The 14023-nt window shown below is 45.0% G+C and overlaps 1 long non-coding RNA gene across 1 annotated transcript; it reads right to left on the bottom strand.

Moving 5' to 3' along the window:
• Window positions 1-2332: 2332 nt before the first annotated feature.
• On the bottom strand, window positions 2333-13685 carry LOC126545651 (uncharacterized). The gene is made up of 2 exons (XR_007602415.3): window positions 13436-13685; window positions 2333-2702 (listed from the first exon to the last, which is right to left on the bottom strand). It is a non-coding gene; the product is annotated as an uncharacterized lncRNA (long non-coding RNA).
• Window positions 13686-14023: the final 338 nt, after the last annotated feature.

The raw sequence follows: 14023 nt of genomic DNA on the forward strand, positions 1-14023 counted from the left end.
ACTCGCTTTGCAAGCCTCGTTTTACTTCCGCGAAAGTCTTGTCTTGAGTATGTCGTATGCTTCTGCTCCAATTACCGTCATATAGGTCGACAATTCCTTTTATATGGCTATGTCGTATGCGCTAGCATAATAGACAGTTTCAGAATAGCGTTTTTTGCTTTATGCACGTTAAACCCACGTAACTTGGAGGGAAGTTACGGTGTGCGTCCCTTGAAGACTTTTAGTTCAACATGCGGTCACGCAAAGGGAAGGAAGACGTTAAAGACAGGGCACGTCCTGGTGCCTTGTGCCACATGTATTCAAGCTAAGGCCATCCTTTAGGAAGCATCGTGTATATGCGGATGCATCTCCTTTAGGCATATGGACGCTGGAATCGCTGAGCTAGTTCTCAAACTTGACACGCTATACGCCCATTACTAAAGTTTAAGGGGAGTTTAGAGGAAGCCAAAGCTCAGTTGAATAGTTGCTGGAGGATAGGGGGGTAACGCGAGAAAGAGTGTAGCCTTGACGAGAATTCTCACTGAAGCGGGAGCCATGTGTGCCGCCATGTTCAATAAGGCTATTTTTTAGCCTACGTAAACATTACGAAAGTTGACTCTACAATAACAGACGTTATTACAGCAAACGTGAAGCACAGAAATCTAATGACGCCCGGAGCATGAGCAGTGATGGAAGCGCTATTTCTGTACGTACGTAGTGCGTTTACCTTTGGTATTGTGTTCGAAGCGTTCGACGCATGGGTCGAAGCTATAGGCACTGGAGCCGTACTCGTCAAGTTTGCCGTGACATGGCTTACACAGATGATGCCAAACTGGTACTTATCGGTTTACGGCCAAATCTTCCGCTTCCCTATCGTAGCAACACCACCGTTGAACTTCCACAGCTTCTCAGTCGATGTTTTAGGGGGCCCCGGATCCAGATATTGTCGCCAGATGAAGTAGCGCAGACGGGTGGCCAGCATCCAGAAGGAAGGGCTCTTCATTCAAGAAAATGCATGCATGTTCTTATACATTACAAAGTTTGGCGTCACACCGTAGCGTGTGCCACTTATAACTTATCACACAACACGACGACCACTCTGGCCCACGTTCTGATTTGACATATCAAAGTACATTGAGCAGATTTAGTGCATGATTGCGCTGCTGTAGAAGGTAGTAAAATTACTGCTGTGCTGCAAACGTCTAGTTGGATGTCTGATGTGTGGAATAGCCTCATTTTTCATCCTCTGCCTGACACTCTATTGGGTGGTAGCCCAATAGAGTGTCTTCAATAGAATGTTTTCATTTTATCATTATACTTCAACAAGTGGAAACGAGTAGTGCAACAAGCCCCATAATGAACGTGCGCTAGGAGCAAATCATTTGTTTACATTCTTGGTGAGCAGATCTGTCGAATGCATGGTCCCATGGAACGAAAAATGCCGTTCCACAGAACTAAGTGTCCTTTACCTATCCCGTGAAGGCGTATGGCAAACAGATCCTGCACGTATAAGTGACTGAGCATGTGAAGCGTAACTTCTAAAGCTTTGTTACTGTCATGTGCCGTTTAAATGCTCTGTGTACGTTGGCTAGTCGGCCACGCGCGTATTGCCTGTTGCGGCGCGGCGAACGCTGGCGCCCTCAAAACTGGAATAACAAACATGTGTTCCGCTTGCCTTTTCACAGCGTTGTGTACTGCAGAGTCATCGCTCTTTCTGGAGTATTTCTTAGAGCAACCAATGACCACGCAACACGTGGTCGTCGCTTGGAACACGTGTGCCAGAAGGACACGCCGAGAGAGGCCCACATCGACCAGCAAGAGTTGGTAGCAGCCTGGGTGTCTAGGCTGGATTAGGTGCAACTGTGAGTTCAATCGTGGGGTACGGTTCTCAGACCTTCACCATATCCAATTCACTACGACTCACCGCGAGGAGCTCATGTCGTTTGCTTAGGCGCTACTCGAAGGCTGTTAAGAAGACAATTACACAATTACCAGCCGTGTGAATTTGCCAAACGAACATTGATAGTACACCCTATGCATTTAGAGCGAATAAATACCCAGGTAAATTTTGTTACAGTTGGCGTTTATGAAAGGTATTTGTGAGCAGGCAGTAAAACTTTTGTGAAATACGAGATTTGCCCAAGAAGCAATATACCTAGTTCTACAATGTCGACCTTCGCTTTAACTCCACTGAGCTCTTTATACTATGTAGTCCAAGTGCAGAGTGTAAATTAAGAGTGACACCGGTCTCCGACGCCATAATTCATTCAGAGGTGTGCTTCTGATTATGCGAAACGACCAGATTCTGCGTTCTTCATTCTCATTGTGAGTAGGAGGAAAACGTCCAAGGGCGTTCGCATAAAAACAAATCTTTATTTCGCGCTCACGAAACCTAAAAACTCCGGCGTCCACAAACATCACTGTCGTCGAAGAGGTGGCCATGACACACACCTATTTCTTCGTCGCATCCATTCCGCGCCCATCAGCCAGGATGCAGGTGGCATGGGAAGGCAGCGTGGGTCAGGTGCTCCACTCACAGCAGCGCTTAAGGCATAGCGTTTTGGGGGAAACAGAGGTTCCCTTCCATTGTCGAAGCGAGGAGCGCTTGGAGGGGGCGATCGTTGCTGCATTGTAAGTGTCCCTGCTGCCTCAGCATGAGGTCTCTTCTCTCTGCTGTGCTGGGGCCGTATGTGTTGACAAGTCGTGGCACCATCTTCAGGAACCTACCGAAAGAAAGAAAGGACGGGTCCGGTCGAATATTTCGACTCGGATATCTGGCGGCGAATATGCGACAGTTCTGAGAAAAAGTAACAGGGGATCCCCCACGATTATTTGAATCGAGTTTAGCTGAAGCTTTGGTTAAATGCATCAGGTAAATGCCAAGAAAACGGGTACGCGATGCGCGCAATGTTCTTACTTGAGCGCCCGTTGTGCGCTCAAGGAAGACTTAACGCTATTCTTACACTGCAGAAGTGTTTTGTCATTACACTTCGCGGTAATGTGCAAGCAGCTGTTCATAGTCTTCACCGCGTTATATGCGTGATACCGATTAAGTGCCCGCCAGGAAAGGTGCGGGGAGCCTCACCACGTGACCCATTTAAGTGACTGCAGATTACATAGTCTGGGATTCACCCACTTTACTCTGGGGGAAACCGATTGAAAAGAGGCTAGAAATACGGAGGACGAAGGCTTAGGAACCGTCGCTTTAATAAAAAAAAACTTTGCGTTCGCAAGCGTTTATTTGGTATATATATATATATATATATATATATATATATATATATATATATATATATATATATATATATATATATATTAACCACTCACATCCGCCGCCCAGGTTTCTGAGTGGTGGCGCTGGCTAACACTGCAGGGTTAGTTCTGGTAGTAAGAACACAAATAGCCTACAAAGTGGACGGGAAAATGTCGCCGCGGTAGCTCAGTTGGAAAGGGCATCGCACGCGTTATTGCGAAAAGGCTGGCTCGTATCCCAGTTGCGGCCACCTTCTTTACCAATTTATCATAGGCTCTCTTTTATTTCCAATAATGCATCTTTCCATTAATTGAGTTATTAAGTACAAGTAATTCCCCCTATGATGTCCTTGCTAACTTTGCTTGTAGGCTTTTTATGAAATCATCAATAAAACCGGAAACCGGCGCCGGCCCCCTCGGCTACGTTTCGGTATTATATATATATATATATATATATATATATATATATATATATATATACATACAGATATACATACACGTGTGTGTGTGTGTGAGCAGACGCACCTACCAGCCAGGGTCTCCTTAGTTCGGTAGAATTGCCAGGAAAAGGTTTGATCTCACGAAAAGGAAGAAAGCTCCGCCATACACGCGCCCATTCAAACAACCTATACATCTAAGACAATGAAGCTGTGTAAGGGAGTTATGACAAGCGTCTGGTGTCGAAAGGGTATACCGTTTGCCACCTCCCTGTACCTCTGAAGATTCTCCATGTACAGTTTCCTGGATGCTGTGTAATTATTTCGCTGCAACATGGCCTTTATAAAGGCTTCCCCATATCCAATATAAAAGTCTAAACGGCGAATTACATCAGCAGAAATTCACGAGGTGGAGAAAGTTTTGGAAAAAGGAAAAATAATGCACCTAATAGCTGTTTTTTTTTTCATTTTCATTAGTTTTTATATGATATGCGTTTCTCGGACAACATATTAACGAGAAAGCATCAAGGGCCCCGTGCCCGAAAAAAGTACGGTGTCGGCGTCGGACGTCATTACGCGAAAAATCATTCTTAGCCACAACCACGCAGGCTCTCGGCTTGACGCAGAGGCATTACTGAACTAATTGAATTTCTCAGAATACGATGCTTCAGAAAAATCATAAAGTTCGACCTAAACACAACCTATAGATGTTACAGCCTCGGATTTTAATTTGAATATGCTGGACAACATCATTCTTCTACGCGGAAACTCAAACACAGTCTCACTTTTCAGCGTTTCTACTATTCATAGAGCGGCGTGGCATGCTACGTTGATTACAACAATACAATCCAGATGGCGCTCGCCTCCACGTATCCGCAAGAAAGCTGCGGTTGCTGGGAAACATGGCAAGGAATCAGGAATGTTTGAGTGCTATCGCGTTCCAATATTAAAGGTGAGGCTTAAGCGTCCTTCAAGTTTTCTAGCTCCGGCTGTACCAGCGCCAGTTTCAGCTTGCACGTTCGGATGGCCTGGCTGCTCGCTGTCCTTAGTGACTGCACTCTATCAGCTTTTCCAGGGGTGCTTTTCCGGACATTGCCGAATTCTTCCATATGGCATTTCGAGCAAATCATAGAAACGGTAGCAGCCTTGTGACCCAATCCTAGAGAACAACATGGTGAATTGTATGATAACCCGGAATTGGAGAAAGCTCGAAATAGAACTGCTGTCTATATGACAGCTTTAATCACGCTTTTCACGAAGCAGTTTGCTCTAGAGAAACGATATGGCGGTTTCGGCGGCGCGGCGCACGCTGCTTCAGCGAAAGCGAACGAGTGCGAAACCATTACCTCATCGGTGCTACTTCTGTGCGATGGTGAAGCGCGAAGTAGAAGTTAGCGTGATTCAATGATCTGTGTTTGCTTTGCCTTTATCTTGCGTCAGAATTTTCAGTTTTTTTTCGCTTGCGAGCATAGATGGCAGAGTTATGTTGCAAAAGTTATCGTGAGCTTCCTTTACTGCTTTTATGTATTGGGTATTTGATGTCACGTAATCTGTCCAGCTATCATTCACAGGCGAGTTCATAGCAGGCCTAAAAAGACGTTTCATCTTGTTCGATAGATGCTTTTGGTGTTGTACCATGAAGCGTTCGAATCTGTGCTTATGCTGACAACTGGAACATATTTATTTGTTAATTCTGTAATTCTTGCGAAGAACATACTGAAATTAGTCTCAACGTTACGAGTGTCAAATTATCAAAAAAGACCGCAAGCTGTTCGTTCTTTACATCAAATTTAGCATTTGTATAAAATGTAACATGCTTGCCAACGTTCATAGTGGCAGTTGCGTTTTACTGCAGAAGCGTTGCATGGCTAGTTCTCCTTCAGAGTTGCGGTGCCAGAATGGAACGAAAACTGCATCGTGTCCCTGCAAGCACGAAATGGTTTCTGGCCCGTTTACCCATACACATAACTGAAACAGCCACCCAGGTGTTTCCTTTTATATATCGCAGTTCGGCAGCGAAGTCTCGCAGTTATCTTGGCTTTCTTGATCAAATTGGCGTACAACACGGACACGGCAATGCGGTAAGGCCTATACCCAGCCTTGTCTCAATGCAAGGGAGCCTGCATTCCTCTGTGGCGTCATTCTCAGATGTCTTTGTGCTCGACCCCTTGTCGCTATACCGTCACGTAATCTGAACCAGCGTCACGGAATTTGAACCAGCGACGAACGCCTATCAGGGATGATCGCTACACTACATCAACTAACAAGGAAGCCCGCACATCATCCATCGAGGGTGAACTCAATCGAAAACTCGAAGAACTGGGATAATGAATACGGCAACACAAATCATACAGATGCACATCTATGAGCAACACGTATGGGTTCCGTGCGTAGCTTCGTATTACCAGTCGGGTGAATGGCAATTTGACCTTTCACACTGTAGCGGAATCGTCCCTGCAGCTAAGCATTTATGCCATTATGCTAGAGCATACGATGCCACATACCCGCAAAGGGGCCTCAATCAAAGAACGGCTCGTAGGTTTAAGATAAATATAAATAAAAGAAGTAATACAAGCCATTATACTCGTGGTCCGATTGCATAGCAGAAGTGCACGGGAGCACGAGCGCTCACGTTTCTCTTACGCCAAAGAAGCAGGAAGGAACTGGGCAAATTCATAGCATTGACCGCTTCATCATACCTTCGCTTCATACGATACAAAATGCGCGTTGGACGTGCAAACCTTGCCGCGAAGCTGTCTCTTTCAGGCAAATGGATTCATCGTCTGAGTTACGTGCATTTAAACCACACATTTTAGAACGCTTCCGTCATATAACCCTTCCGGCCAATTGAAACCAAAGCTTTTTTTGCCTACCACCCTGCGGTTTTCCCATGTTCGGTCGCTCTTCGCGTTCTAGCTTAGTAGATTGATCCTCACACTAAAAGAAACCACATGCGCCAGCGGGAATAGAACCTCGGCCCCTGAACGTAGCAGTCCTACACTCTAACCGTTACGCCACATTCACCATTTTCTTTATTCCTTTGCCTGCCGCAGTGGCTTAGCGGCTATGGTGTAGTGCTGCTAAGCATGAAGTTGGGGGACGAAATCGCGACTGAGCGCCGGCATTTCGACGGGGCCGAAATGCCCAAACACCCGTGCCCGGTGCATTTGGGGCACGCTAAAGATCCCTTGGTGGCAGAAATTAATCCGGAGACCCCCCTACAGCGTGCCTCATAACCAAATCGTGGTTTTGGCTCGTAAAAACCCAGGATGTAATTCAGTTCTTTTCGTTCACACATAACATTTATATAATACAGCCAATTAACCTCGTCCGAAAGCTGCACAAGCAGAACACAATGCATGCCACAACAGAAACGAAAGAGCGGAACCTGTATAATTACGACTCAATCAAGAAAACAACTATAGTTGAGCCCAAAAGGGCGATAACGGCAAACACCTAATCAATCGATGATAATAAAAAAAAATTAAAAATATTATGGGGTTTAACGTGCCAAAACCACTTTCTGATTATGAGGCACGCCGTAGTGGAGGACTCCGGAAATTTCGACCACCTGGGGATCTTTAACGTGTACCTAAATGATGATAATAAAAAGATGAAATGCTATTTGTTTTCGTAAGTACTTCCGGAGGACAGTAATTCTACTAAATCAAACTGACGAAGCAACTACGGGTTGAGCTTTGGGTTCGAAAGTTCGTGTCTTTCGTGAACTGTGTAGTTCAATTAGTAAAAACGTAACAACGGGCACATCATATTCAACGGGCGTAATCAAACATCAAACAATATGCGGATTCAAATCAAAGCCTTTCTTCAAGTTCCTTAGAACTCGCTAAACAATATGGCATCGTTGCAACTGATGAAACGATGCTCGAGTCTTTCCGGTACTAGGCAAATATGGCAACTCAAACATAAGTTGTTATCAAGCCACGTTCTTACAGGTAACGTTTCTGTGTGTAATGTAAAGAGAAATATTTTGGGACCCAGAAAAAAGTATCATGAAAAAAGAAGCGCACCGTCAGTCACAAAAAGGATCCCATAAACCAAGCCCGCCTGCACGTACATGTCTAAGAAGGTTACCTCGCCTAATGTGATAAAATGTAGAAGCCGGCACAAAAGTAGCAAATGTTATAGAAAGCGTTAAATGTAAATCGTGAAAGAGTGGAGAATCGGCAGTACACATTATACATTTATTGCCAGGAAAAGCTTTTCCTTCCGAATATAGAAAGGCAACCTGGAACTATAGTACCAGCAAAACGCTGCAATGTCGGCACTCGTTTCCGCTAGTAAGGTGTACGGAACTCAGATATGTCTAGAGCCACACTAAAATGCTTGGATATAACTCATGTCCACAGGATCCCCGTAAAATGGCTTCCAGTGAAAGACCACAAGCTAAACCAAAAATCAGAAGGTTTTCGATCAACTGAACAAATCGGCACGGCCTTCCGGTGCCCAGATAAATCAATCTATATACGATCTCGTGAAAAACCACAATCACACGTTTAGCGCTATCGCCCCATGGCCAGCTAGCTTCGAATCCTGGGGTGCTGCGTGCCAAACCCAAGATTGGTTATGGAGCACGCCATAGTGTTGGACTACAGATTGACTTCGATCACCTGGGTATCTTTAACGTGCTCCCAACGCACCGAACACATTTCTGCATTTCGCGCTATCGAAATGAGGGCACCGTGGCCGGAATTTGATCCCACGAGCTCATGCAACACCACAGCCGCTAAGCCACCGCAGTAGGTGCCAGCTAGCCCTTCTACTGGATCGCGGCGCGTTGAGTACGACGATGATTAGCACGTACTCCCAACGGGGAATTGACCAATATGTAGGTTGTACATATTGTGTCAACGCCAACAGGCACTTTGAGATGATCGCCGTGTACTGATGATGATCATGCCTATCCATACTATGGCACTTAGCTACAAAGGCGGCTCAGCCATGGAGCGATCAGTACATTTAAAATAAGTGAAAACGAAGAAAGACAAGCCGCTATTAGAGTTATCCCATTGCGCATAGCATTGGCGCGTTAGAACTTAGGCGATCAAAAACGCGTTTCCTTCATGTCACAGACATAGGAATCAGGAGCATGCCACCACAAAGAACGTGGGCGCCAACTTGCCTTTTCTGCTGCAGGCCGCTCTGCTGCGGATTTTGGCCGCTCGGCCGATCTGCTAGGGCCGCGCCGAGGCATTTACGACGCTTGTACTGAATTACCAGGACCATTCGGCACCTAGGCCTAGCGACGACGGATTAGACAAGGCTGGTATTCCGTCCTTCACTGTCTTGGCGCTCACGCTCATGTCTTCGCCTGGTGCCCCCACCGGCAAAGACGTTAGTGCATGACCACTGACAGCCTCTTCTTAGTTAGGGTGCGTCACCAAGCCCCGCAAGGTGAGCTCTAGTTTCGGTTTCAAGAAACATGCGCGCCCCTAGCGTTTGCCCGGCATCCTGAGATCCAATGGGATGTAATAAAAAAGATGTGGTTATTAGATTTTTCGGCAATCAGCAAGTTTTTGGAAGCAAATTGAGTGGAGAGGAAAAATCAGCTCTTCCCGCTTACTCGTTTTTTGACTGATGTTTAATTGCGAATGTTATATCGGGTGCCACGCGGGAAGTTGCTGAAGGTGTGCGACTGTCACGTTCCCCCCCCCCCCCCCCCCCCCCCCCCCCATCACCGTCACCGCTCGCTCACTGATGTCGCACATCGGCTCGTGCCCGATTACGTGCTTTGGTTATCGGTATAAGTATGAACATGGGGCAGATGAGGCAGGTTTATGGGCGTCAAGCAACGAAAGACGCAGAACAGCAAGTACACGAAGCATTAGAAGAATATTCCTAATTCGAGGCATAATATGCTTCTAGCTTTTCAGATTGTTAAGGGAGAATATATTAGGATGACGGCTATAATGATAATGATGAACGAAATGAACAAACTTGTAACATTTCAATAAAGCTTCGCGAAAGTATCTCTTCACATAGATTCCAAAATGGTTGTTGCATCTGCACGTTCTTTTATTAAATATATGCAAGGCGATGACAGTACCTGTTAGGCGGCGCCGGCTACTCTTGCTTAATAGGCTTTAAAAAAGCACTTAACAAAGCATGCAGGAAATAGTAGCGACAAGAGTTCTAAAGTTAACACACACAAAAAAAATTTTTTTCAGCAGATTTGCAAGAACCCCAATGCTGATTTAACGAACGTACCGCTACGTTAGTGAAAAACAGTAAACACTAGCACGTTGAAATTTCCATACGCATGAGGCGGAATGTGCATCTCATTTTGTTTGGGAATGATGCAGTTTTTAGGCGCAAGCTTAGTGGGCCCTCCATGATATCGGCGAAATTATGTTTATTGCCGCGAGAGAAGCCAGCGCCGGAAGAGGAAGGCGCCTGGAGGTGGAGAAGAGAATCGTTCCGTTCGCGCCCTTTCCGTTCATGCCTCAACGCCGCAGTGCTCTCGGTGCATGTTCGTGGCGTCCATATGCTTGTGCGTAACCCGTGTTCACAAAGTGAAACGTCGCTGTAAGTTTTGTTCATGACGCCCTGAAAACAAGTCTGTCACGTTTTCGAACGTTTCCAGTTGGAATAACAGCTGCGCTGCAGCATACTGGGGGCTACAGTAATACAAGTGTCTTTCTATATTTTCCTCCTATATATATGTATATATATATAGATAGGAGGAAAATATAGAAAGACACTTGTATTACTGTAGCCCCCAGTATGCTGCATATATATATATATATATATGCAGCATACTGGGGGCTACTTATATCTATCTCTATATATATATATATATATATATATATATATATATATATATATATATATATATATATATATATATATATATATATATATATATATATACAGTCGCCAAACGTTCCCGCAAGCTTCATTTAGGGACAGTAGGTGCAACCACTGGAGCTGCCGTAAGTAGAAGGGAAGCAATTGGCTACGCTAGGTGGCCTGGCTGCATAATCGGGCTAATATTTCACAAGTCAAGGCGCCTCTTCCATATTTGTTTCAGCATGTCTGCGGGGTGAACATGTAAATGGAACTTTTGGCAAAATAATTTATTGTGCGATGAATTTATGCTTAAGTTATACACGGTACCGTTGTATGAAATACTTCTCCCCGCTGCCGCCCCTAGTAGCCTTCCTCGCACAAGCTGTTTCGGTCGGCTTTCTCTATTAATGCGTAAAAATTTTTATCGAGGTCCCCTGCGTGTCAGGAGAAAAGCGCTGTGCCTTCTATCTGCGCAAAAATGCGCAATTTGCGAGACATTTATACGGATTGATATCGTAAATTTAGGTTAGTAGTAGCTTTTAAGTGACAAGGAGCAATATAAAGCAAAAACATGAAAAGAGATACCTATAGAGATACATAGGGCTCCTTACAAAATGCATCGGGAAGCTCATAATTAAGGGTGGGCGAAATGAAATTCGGGTGCGGCCGAACTTGAAATTTGGGGTTGCGTAAACTTGAAATTTGGAGGCTGGCCAATAGGGAATTTGGGTGTGGACCAACATAAAATTTAGGAGTGGGCCAACTTGAAATTTGCAAGTGGGCCAACCTGAAATATGTAGGTGGGCGAACATGAAATGTGGGGTGGGTCAACTTAAAGTAGGGGATGGGTCCGCTTAAGGATCGGCGGTGGGCCAACTTGAAATTTGGACATGTCCCAAATCAAATTTGGGAGTGGGCCAACTTAAATTAGGGGGTGAGTGAATACGAAATTTGAACATGAGCTAAATGAAATTTGGGGATGGGCAAAGGTGAAATCTGGGGTTGGGTCAATCTGAGGATTACAGACTGAAACTTCGAGCTGGGCCAACTCGAAATTTACGTGTGGGCCGACTCAAAATTGCGGGTGGGTCAACTTGAAGTTTCAGAGTAGGGGGTGGCCCAATTGATATTTGGGGGTGGGCCACCGTGCACTCGGGAGTGTGCCAATTTCAATGTCGGGGTGGGCCTGCTTCAAATATGCGGTTGGCAGAACCGAAATCTGGGGTTGTGCTAACTTGAAACTTGGGGGCGGACCTACCTGAATATGGGGGTGGGCCAACTTCAGATTTTACGGTGGCCCAATGTCCAAATGAACGCTGCTGAGCGTCATTCGAGTTACGAACACCTCGTGGGCAAGCGACCGCATTGAGACGCTTGGCTCGTTTGTATTGGGTCTTACGGACGCGCGGCCAAAACGCAGGCTAGAGCATGCGTGGATCAAAGTCGCTAAGTATTTTCGCTTTTATAAGAACCGAAAACTAGGTGCGTTAGCGTAGACGAGGAACGCGCGCATAACACAGGCTCGCGAGAGCAACAGCGACGGTGACGTGGAGTCGCGGTGATGCCCTTTCCCCTCACACAACGGCCCACGCGCTACTGTGGCAGCGGGTGGCTCAATTGGCCCAATTGCATTGAAGGGATGGGATGCGGCAATAAAACCTGTGAATTGTCTACTAAAGGCTAAGCATTCTTGGATACCGCAATAACCATGGGTAGACACGCATAAGATAAGAAAAACAAGCAGGAAAAAGTAAGCACAAAGTCACAGCCGAATCAAGCAATGCTTACGCATTTGTAGACAATTCACAGAATTGCTGTTGCTTTTTACAATTTGTCTAGATCGATACTTATATAAGTTCGTTATAATTGGTCAGCCAGGTCACTAAGTTAATTGGCCATAATTTGAATAGTTAGTTTGGTCAGACAGCCCATTATATTTGCTTAGTAAATTGTAGTCAGATAGCTAGGGTATTAGTCCGGTTGAAAAATAATTTTGTTAGTTTAGTTAACCTAGTTAACTTCTGAGTTAGCTGTGTTAGTTTCATTAGACAATTAGTTTTGCCAGTTTTAATATTCATAGCCTTTGTTTCTTAGTTGACAAGCAATTGGTTCGGTTAGTTTTGTTAGCTACCTCATCTATTTAGTTGGTGATTAGTCATTATTACAGAATTAGTTTACCAGTTCAGTTAGTTTTGTTAGTTGTTTGTGACGTTAGCTAATATTGAGCATACTTACTGAAATTGAGAGAGTACGTCATGCTAGTTAATTATTTGCTAGTTTAGTTGGTAATTTCATAATTATTTACGAAAATTGTTCAAATAATTAGTAACTATCGCGTTTAAAATTTACACTTACTAAGGTGAGTTTTGTACACTTGTAACTTGACCGACAGGTAGGCACAAAATAATTGTTAGGCTTTTGTTGCTCACGCGAAGCACACTATCACTAGGACGAGGGAGATGTACAGTGCAAAAACTGAAGTACGAGTGGGTAAAAGCAGAAAGGCAAGCCTTTTAGAAGTAACAACATAATTGCGAATACAAATTTCTCTGTAACCCCTATGTAACAATGCAGTAGTGTCGAGTTCAGCTTCTGAACTATGAATTACGCAGCTGTTAGAAATGCAGTTCAACGTGCAACTGAAACAAGTCGTTGTAGTTGAAAAATCGCTCGAGCTCAAAATTTTGAACTTTATACAAAAACAGGGCGGCGATTTGACGGTTGTGCCGACAATATTCACAAGCCGATTGTGGCATTTGATCCATGCGCCAAAGCAGACTTAGGCAAAGAACGCTTGTGGCGTCCGTCGCGCCTGCGCCCCGGCGCCCTTCTACATTGGCCATCACTGAGGTGCGTCACCTGTGGGTGCTGTATTAGGCCCTCCCGTAGCGTTATTCGGTTGCTTCGCGACCAGGGGAAGCGCATTTCAGTATTCTGGTAATAAGCAGGCAGCTCACCATGTCACCGACTTGGAGTTGAGTGGCGTCCAGCACCATACGTGACCGGAGGCTGCCCTTCGCAGTGGCCGCGCCAAGGCCAAAGTATAAAAGCCCCAGGACCGTCTTAAGTAAACGTTCTTCGTGTTCCAGATGACTTTGTTATCGAACGCTTCATTCAGCTTGAACAGACGAAAGAAACACACGCCTGCGTGAACGTTTAGAGACGCAGGATTCGAAAGAAAGGGTAACTTTGAACCTGTCGTCTCTCTTTCACTTGCCGGAGCTCGTCCAATGAGGCAACTAAAACGCTCAATGGTGCTCATAAACACAGGAACGCATCAGAACGCTTCCATAAATCTCTTCTGACTAATACAGATTATAACGCTCAAATTAGTCAAAGCACCTGAACTAAGTTACCTGAACTCACCTGAATTAAGCGTACTTAATTCAGGTGCCACCCATTTATACCACTGCCAAATAACATAATCTACGCACCACACATTTTAATCCTTACACCAGGGAAGTTAATTTAAAGTAAGGATGCATTTACGGAGGCGTTGTAGGAAGTTCAAAATAATGACGAGTTATTATAATTTAGCGCCGACA

Source organism: Dermacentor andersoni, chromosome 10, assembly GCF_023375885.2.
Source record: "Dermacentor andersoni chromosome 10, qqDerAnde1_hic_scaffold, whole genome shotgun sequence".
Taxonomy (NCBI): Eukaryota; Metazoa; Arthropoda; class Arachnida; order Ixodida; family Ixodidae; genus Dermacentor; species Dermacentor andersoni.